This window comes from Phoca vitulina, unplaced genomic scaffold (genome assembly GCF_004348235.1).
Source record: "Phoca vitulina isolate PV1807 unplaced genomic scaffold, GSC_HSeal_1.0 scaffold67, whole genome shotgun sequence".
In the NCBI taxonomy this organism is placed as follows: Eukaryota; Metazoa; Chordata; class Mammalia; order Carnivora; family Phocidae; genus Phoca; species Phoca vitulina.
Window position 1 is genome coordinate 3,320,207 of NW_022589770.1, and position 6,529 is coordinate 3,326,735.

Genomic DNA, 6,529 nt, shown 5'->3' on the forward strand with positions numbered 1-6,529 from the left:
CCTCTGGGATCGTACAGCCTCAGGGTCTGACACGTCACAACCGTCCTTGGAGCCAGAGGATCCTTTTGCATCTAGGAACAGCAATAGCTTCCTATTTCATATAAGACCTTGGAGATAATCAGAGTGCTCACCGGCTCACTCTACAGTCTCAACAAACAGGTAAGAAAATTATCACCAGCCTGGACAGATAAAAAAACAATGGCTCTTAGAGCTTCAGGGGCTTATTCCAGATCTCTCCGTGGGTGGCAAAGCTGGACTAGACACCAAGTGTTCTGACTTCTTACTGATGCTCTTTCTGTGGCCAACCATCCGAAAAGTGCCCACCACCCTAGAGCCTTGTGCTACACACAGGAGCTTGTTGGGAATTTGGGGAAAGCGGTGACAGCGTTTACGGGTTTGTCCTCTGCGGCACCTGCAGGGGGCTGTCTTGGCAGGAGCAAGGGCGACCAGGAAGCCTGGTGCACTTGACAACTGAGCTGTTCCGTCCCAGCCCGCACCCCCGAGATGAGCTCGGAGCAGCCGCTCAGTCATTTAACTCGCACGACCCAGACACAGTGCACAGGCACCTACCATCAAATAACACACCACCACCGTGCAGACGCGGTTCACTGGCTTGTCCTACTCCTCACCATCCCCACCCCCCCAGCCCTGTTCTGGCCAATGGGATGTAAGTGGAAGTCAGCGATGGGGTTCCTAGCTAAGCTTTCAGATTTGGGGCACGAGTGTTGCCTACCTCCCCCTTCCCCTTCCCTCCTTGAATCTCGCAACCACGAGAAGGTCAGGACAATCAGCACTGCGGGGCCTGTGTCGCTGAGCCACGACGCAACGCCAGCCACCAGGCGCCTTTACCCCCGCTTTTATGTGACGAACTGTGATAAACCACCACGGACAAATTCCACTCCTGGATTCCTTCATTGACAGCAGGTGTAGAGTTTGGAACTAGACCCGTTCAAACGCTGATGAGTTGGAAAATCTGTTCCCTGATTTCCCTCACCCTCCTCCGTTTCTCCATTTGTAAAATGGAAATAATAAAATAGCCTCTTAGAGTTTCTGGAAGGCTAAAATCCGGTAATTATGAAGGTGCTTCGCATGTTGCCTGGCATATAGTATTAGCTCTTTTCCCTTAAGAACCCTGAATTTTGGGGGCGCCTGGGTGGCTCAGTTGTTTAAGCGTCTGCCTTCAGCTCTGGTCACGATCTCAGGGTCCTGGGATCGAGCCCCGCATCGGGCTCCCTGCTCAGTGAGGAGTCTGCTTCTCCCTCTGACCTTCCCCTCTCTCATTCTCTCTTTCACTCTCTCAAATAAATAAATAAAATCTTAAAAAAAAATCCTGAATTTGTTACTAATACAATTTGATAATTGCATTACTGCTTCTTTTTCTCTTAGGTACACTAACCTGTCAAGAAACTATCAGTGATTTTTTAAAAATACATTAATGATTAAAATATATTTTAGTTTGTAAATTTTTCCGTATCTTAAAAAATTCATAAAGTTTATTTTCCTATGAAGATATATAGTACAAGTATTTCTGATAGATGTACCTTTCATCCATAATGAGTATTTATTAAAGCAAGAAAACATTCAATAATATTGAAGCAGCCAATAAGCACTTCTTAAATACCTTTTCTTGGTTTAGATCACATGCTAAATATCCCAAATGCTAAAACGATAACAAAAAGATGTGATTTTTCTCAGATGTTTGATTTCTAATAGAGGCATATAAGAGGTTTTTGTTTCGTTTTGTTTTAAGTTTCTCTAACCAGGGAGTAGAATTAAAACAATTAAAGGTGAAAATCCCACTATAAATTTCAAAAAAGAGTTAAGTAATTCGCTGTAAAACATTTTTTTCTGATAATTTATGATATATGCATTTAAACAATTTGTTACTGAAATGTAAAATAAGAGATTTCTCTCATTCACAGCAGGGAACTGCATTTTTCATTCTGAGAGTGTGATAGCATAACGGTTAATAGTAGAGCTTCTGGTACCAGACCACCTGTGTTCAAATCCCAGCTCTGATACTTAATAGTTAATGTGTCCTGGCTGAGTCATTTAACATTTCTGTACCCCAGGTCCCTATCTGTAAAATAATTATGACCTCTTACCCCATGAGATCATTATAATAAAGTCTAAATAAGTTTTTAACAGTGCCCGACACTCCCCACCCTGTAAGCACTAGATACAGTTAACTAAGCAATAGTTGTTTTCCATGAGCAAATTGCAGTTTATATACATATTTGCAAGTAGGACCTTAGAAACTGAGGATTTCGTTTTCTTCTGCACTCTGCACAAAGATTCCCAGTAGCTTTCCGAAGGCATGAGACCTTGGTATGCCCTTATTTCTGGCTGATTTTTAGTGATCTTCTTGCCCCGAGTGCCTAGAGTCAGAAGAGCTGAGCCGGGGCACCTGGCCGGTGATGAAGGTGGCCATGGCATTGGAGAAACCCCGAAAAAGCCCCAGGTCTTCTCAGGGGCAGCAAAACCGGAGGGGAGATGCCATTGTCTGTCCTGCTCCAGTCAGCGCTGCAATGGGCTCAGCTGGCCCTTGCACCTTGTCCAGGCCCCGAGGAAGGTGGGCTCTGGGCTTGTGGTTCCCAAACCACAGGCAGCTCCAGATCACCTCAAGCTCCTCTCCGCCGTACCTTTGCAGCCCCCGTCTCAAGGTAACCACGGCCCTCAGGCCTTGCAGAGCAAAGCTCCATCCCCCTGTGCCCCGCCCCCAAGCCCCTTTAGCCCCGCCCCTCAGGGCTGGCTGGGAAGCCACCAGAACACCGTGCTCAGGCCCCGGTCACACTCCTCTCAAACGGCAATATTCTGATTTAGGAACACGGAGATAAGCAGTTAAAGACAATTTTTGGTGATTCTACCATGAAAACGAGACAAGCCAATTAAAAAAAAAAAAAAGTCAGTCCTAATTTGGAGTCTAAGAAGTAAAAAGGCAATGTAATTTGGAAAGTCCCAACAATTGTCAAAGTAAAAACTGAATTCGCAAACTGGATCAGATCCTCTGAATGACTTAAGGTCCAAATGAACAAGGTTTTGAATCACACATATCTGTATAATATCTCTTGAACAACAGAAACCATTGGAGAAGTTCCTTTTTAAAGTGGAGACTTAGAAAACCAACATTTAATTAATCTGATTTAATTAATTAGGTTCAAGAGAACAAGTCGCATATGCTGTGTGTTACTGCCCCCCAGTGTCCGCTGCTATTATTGATACATTTTATTGGGAAAGAACTGGTGACTTCCTTTTAGTTTAATTTTGCTGAAGAGGTTTGGATTGTTCAATGTCCAGTGAATTCTATCTTCCTGGGTTGATAGCTTAGTATTCAGAATTGTGAGCCTACAAATCAAGGAGGAGAAAAAAAAACACAGAACAAAACAAGCCTGGTGGTGAGGAGTGGGTAACTCAAAGGGTCGCTTTAAATATTTTAAACCTTGTTAAAGGACTCCAAAATTGACAATATTTCAAAAAGAAAAAGTATCCCTCATTCCTAGTGGAAACTACTCAGGCAACTTTCTATAACAAAGGGCTAATTGTCTTCCTCCTTTGGTTCCATAACTCTAGGCTAGTGGCATTTTCTGCCCTGAAGACTGACAGAAACGGGTACTCTCCAGCCCATCAATTGGTTCCCAGTTAGTATCTCTTTTGAGATGTCTGGTGGGAGCAGAAGGTGAGCTGCATTCACTACCAGCACCTACTTCAAATAAAAATAACAGATGATCTCAATGAGATCTGGGTATCTCCTTAGATTCCTGTGAATCTGACATCAAGTCTTTGTTACCAGTTGCTGCCCAGATGTCTAGATTAGGTTTAGAATTATCTCACTTTACTGCACATGTTTACCAGCTATGCAGAGTCACTAAATACATTGAACAAGCCAACGTCCTTCTTTACTCCTTGAAAGCCCCCAAGGTGGTAGAATGAATATAAAAATAAATCTGCGTGTGTGTGTGAATGAGTGGGCATTTGCAGTCATTAGATGTATAAATAATTATATTTGTTCTAAATTAAATTTAACATTTTTGGAGCCCCTATTCTGTTAGGCTGATGGGGATTTCAATAAAGCTTATTGTTGGGGTTTTCCAAAACCCTCCCCCCACCCTCATCCTAGCCCCACAATCATCTGAGGGTCTGAGGAGTCTTATGCAGAACAGAACATTCAGGAAATGCCTCCTGATCTTTGATCCACATTTGTGGTCACAGATACAGATGAGAAAACTGAGTCCTAGTCATGAGATAATTTGCTTCAGGTTTCACAACAAGTCATTAAAAGAGTCAGTGCTAAAACCTGAGTCTTCTGACCACTTGTGGGAGTCTTCTGATCACATACATACTTTTAAAAAAAGCAGTGCATTTTTATTCATCTTGCTGGAGTTGTAACAATTCATAGTATGTTTTGTGACTCTACTCACCTCATCCCTTCCTCCTTCCCTCAAAATAATAACAAAACCTGTCATTTATTCAGCTGTGCTAAGTGCTTTCCATTCATGATCTGATTTGACTTTTCCATTAACCCTGTGAGTGATATTATTGTCCTCATTTTACAGATGAGATTCAGAGAGGTTAAGTAACACATGCATGGTCACATAGCCAGTAAGTGGCGGAATTAGATCTTGAACTTGAGTTTGTCTGGGTAACCTATGTACTTAACTACCATGCTATGTTACCTTAGGAGAAGGGAGAAAAATAGTATATTTTTTAAAGACCAAATTGAATCAAAACATTGTTTTACTTCTTTGCAGAAAATTTTAGACACTATATTATAAAACCACTGGTTGGGGTTCCTACATTAGTCTTCACTTTTTTGTGGCATACTAGGACAGTGAATACATTCATTCCAAAAATTCAGTGTAAAATTACCATAGACACAATTGTAACTTAGATCTAACATTCTAAGGCTTCTCGCAATTAAGGCTTACCGATAATTTAGCCTTCTCGTAGGGCCAGTGCAGGATATGTATCCCTGATCCCATCCTAATACAATGTTTGCCTAAATATATCTCTTTTTCCATTTATCTCCATTTTAAGAGGTTTCCAGATTCTTACAACTGGCTTTGGTATCTTTAAAAAAACTAGAATAAAATCTCAGAGCCTTGAGGAAATAATGAAAAAAATAAAGACAGAAGAGACAAAGACAATTTTTTTTTTAAAGCCAATATGGGGTGAGAAAAAGATCATTTGTAACTTTAACTTCAAAGAGAACTTTTCAGAAGCCCAGAATTTAGAAATGGAAATATCTTTTATTCAAGCCTGCCCTCTTGAGGTCAACTGGAGAAACAGTCTTTGGGGAGAATCTATACCATATAAAATGAGAATGATTGTTCGGAATGGTTATTTTTTTTAACTGCATTAATAAGTAAAAAGATATGGATTCCTCTCAGAAAACATAAATTCAAAGCTTGCCACTGTCAGCATGATGACAGTCACCAGTGATTGAATCATGCTTTGGCCCATGTCCTCCAGCCAAAGACCACCAGAAACACAAATGTTGCTGAACAAATTGGAGGATTACAGGTTGCAGTGAGGGAGAACATACACGAAGGGAGAAATGGCGGGGAGGGCTTCAGCTGAATCTCAGCAGAGTTCCGTTTTTGTTAATGCCCTTCAGCCAAGGACCACCTATAATGGAATGTGTTGGATTATTACTCATCGCAGCAAGGGAGAACACATAACATGGGGAATCATGGGGCAACTTGGTAAGAAATGTCAGAAAGAACTCATAGAGTTTGGTGAAAGTTAAAGGAAGTGGGGATTTAGATTGAATGCTGTCAGGAAATGGGGGTAATTCTCTGGCTGAGTATCTGAATAAGTCTTATCTAGAAAGAGGGAAGGCCAGAGTGAGGTTTAATCTATAATTGTTGAGAAAGAAACAATCATTCACATTAGCCAGGACAGGGCGATAGTTCAGTCATTTTATGGTGTAGACAGAGTTCATGTTTTTGTCTGTGCTCAAACACGAGTGGAGAGTGGTTTCGTTGTTTTTGTCTTGATCCATGATGATTATAGAGTGGTCTGATTTTGACATTCTGTGAGATTGTTCATGTTTAATAGAAAAATGCCAAGTTCAGCTCGTAGCCAGAATAAGACCTAGAAGACAGTATTCAGCTAGCACCCAGATATCAAGGGTTGTTTTTCTCTTTCTTTTAAATGTCTATGAGCCAAACCTTGAAAAGCGCCTAAACTACACAGCCAAGGATGTTTTGGTAGAGACACTGAATCAGAATCAAAAAAAAAAAAAAAAACAAAACAAAACAGGATTTTAAAATTTATAACTAATAGCTATGTTTTTAAGAGCCTTCATAGAAGCTGAGGATGAAGTTTAATCTGATTAAATGTGATCAGTAATGGAATATTGTGATGGTTAATTTTATGTGTCAACTTAATTGAGCCATGGGGTACCCACACATTTGGTCAAACATTATTCTGGGTGTGTCTGTAAGGGGCTTCCTGGGTGAGATCAACATTTGGATCAGTAGGTTGAATAAAACAGATCATCCTCCCTAACGTGGGTGAGCCTCATGCC